Below are 2588 nucleotides of genomic sequence, written 5' to 3' on the forward strand. Positions count from 1 at the left end.
TTTTTATATAAAAACAAACTAAGAGGAGAAGAAGAAGAGGAGATTTTTCATACCTTAAAGAGAAAAAAAATTAAAACATGCCGTTGAATCACAAGTTCAGCATCACATGAATTTTCTTTTCTTACTCTTGGATGTTGGCCAATTAAGTTGAGATAAGAATGGATCTGGTTCATGACTAAATCCTTGCAGTAAATCAATAAGTTCACCTTCACTTGTAGCAGAAACTAACATCCTTCGCGAAGCTAATGAAATAAATCCCTGTTCCACAACATCATCAAGAAACGATAGCAGTTTATCATAATAATTGTTAACATTTAACAAACCAATTGGCTTATTGTGGATATTTAATTGTGCCCAACAAACAGTATGAAATATTTCTTCAAAAGTACCGAAACCTTCTTGCAAAGCAATGAAAGCATCTGAATGTTCAATCATTTGAGTAATTCGTTCATACACGTTGTCCACTTTCATTTCTTCTCATGTTGTTGGTCCAGTAAGATTGGCTAAGGTAATCGGAATAATGCCTAAGACTTCACTTCCACCTGCATGCGCAGCTTTTGCAACTTTTCCCATGAGACCAACTTCACAACCATATACCAAATGAATCTTTTTTTAGCAAGTGTTATTCCAAGCTTTTCTGCTACCTCTTCATAAATTGAATCTTTTCCTGCACTAGATCCACAAAATACACAAATATTTTTGATTTTACTTACCGTGGACGTCGACATGTTGAGAAATATGTTTTATGCAATTGTTAAATCACAGCATATGAATTTATAAGCGTAACATGCCAAAAGTCAATATTTTAATAGGAAATTATATTATTAAAAGAAAATAAAAATGACATAAATTAAAACACATATATACAGCGTAGTTGTGATTGTGGCTCACATCTTCCTCTGATTTTACGTTTTGTAACGGCTTCAACGCATTCTATGAGTCGAGGATATGCTTCCCATCCAATATTCTTATAAATTGGCAAACAAAGTCTTTTAACGTCAGATTCATGAGATGAAATTGTATATATATATTTACTTATCTAAACAGATATGCGTTACTATAGTAGGATCTTTATCAGGCTGATTCCACAGTCCATATTGATATTCCTCATGTGGAAATTGCCACCATAGTTTAAGAATGTTCATTTTGCACGTACCCACTAGAATGCGTATCAAGAACCTCTAGAAAATTATCCAAAGGCTCTTTACTCAGACCATTCTTAATGAATAAAATTTTATCTTCTCTATTCATTGATGTCATTCCAACATTTTTGCATTTCCCTTTACAAGTCCACCTTGCACATTTATGACTTCCACCTATACGTTTAGCTCTTCGCTTTTTGGCATATGTGCTTTTACCAAATCCTGGCATATGTCTTATTATTATTATTTCACTTGCTTCCCCNTAAGGCTGATTCCACCGTCCATATTGATATTCCTCATGTTGAAATTGCCACCATAGTTTAAGAAGTTCATTTTGCACGTACCCACTAGAATGCGTATCAAGAACCTCTAGAAAATTATCCAAAGGCTCTTTACTCAGACCATTCTTAATGAATAAAATTTTATCTTCTCTATTAATTGATGTCATTCCAACATTTTTGCATTTCCCTTTACAAGTCCACCTTGCACATTTATGACTTCCACCTATACGTTTAGCTCTTCGCTTTTTGGCATATGTGCTTTTACCAAATCCTGGCATATGTCTTATTATTATTATTTCACTTGCTTCCCCAACCAATCGGACTTTTGCTTCAATTATCAAACGGATATCATTCGGTATGCCATATGACATCATCAACTTTAGTCGCTCACATCTAGCTTTATATATTTTTTTCAACGCATTATCAGGTAAACAAGCAAAATATTTACCAAGATTCACAATACAAGCATCCATATTATTATTATTATTATTATTATTATTATTATTATATATTTCAATTATTTTGGGAAAACTGAAAAAAACCGACTTAGATAGTCACGGAGTACCGTTATCCGCCACTTAACCGGGAAATGAACTAGAATCTGCAAAAACAAAATGAAAATATCAACCAACTATTGTACATCATATAAAGGCATAAAATCATCATTAAGAATTTTATTTTCTATAAAAGGCTTAAGTGTTTGCCCATTAACTTTAAACACGTCATTATTTTTAGGATTTTAAATATCAACAGCACTATGAGGATAAACAAATTTAACTATAAATGGTCCTGACCATCTTGATCTTAGTTTTCCTGGAAATAAATGCAAACGAGAATTATAAAGTAAAACTTTTTGTCCAATATCAAATGACTTTCTCTTAATATTTTTATTATGAAAGGCTTTAGTTTTATCTTTATAAATCTTTGAATTTTCATATGCATGATTTCTTAATTCTTCATGTTCATTTAATTGCAATTTTCTTAATTTAGATGCATCATCTAAATTAATATTAAATGCATTAATTACCCAATAAGCTTTATGTTCAAGTTCAACCGGTAAATGAGAATGCTTACCAAAAACTAACCTATATGATGACATCCCTAATGTTGTCTTAAATGTAGTTCTATATGCCTATAATGCATCAGTTAATCTTAAAGACCAATC

This window comes from Primulina huaijiensis, chromosome 2 (genome assembly GCF_012295235.1).
Source record: "Primulina huaijiensis isolate GDHJ02 chromosome 2, ASM1229523v2, whole genome shotgun sequence".
Classification (NCBI taxonomy): domain Eukaryota; kingdom Viridiplantae; phylum Streptophyta; class Magnoliopsida; order Lamiales; family Gesneriaceae; genus Primulina; species Primulina huaijiensis.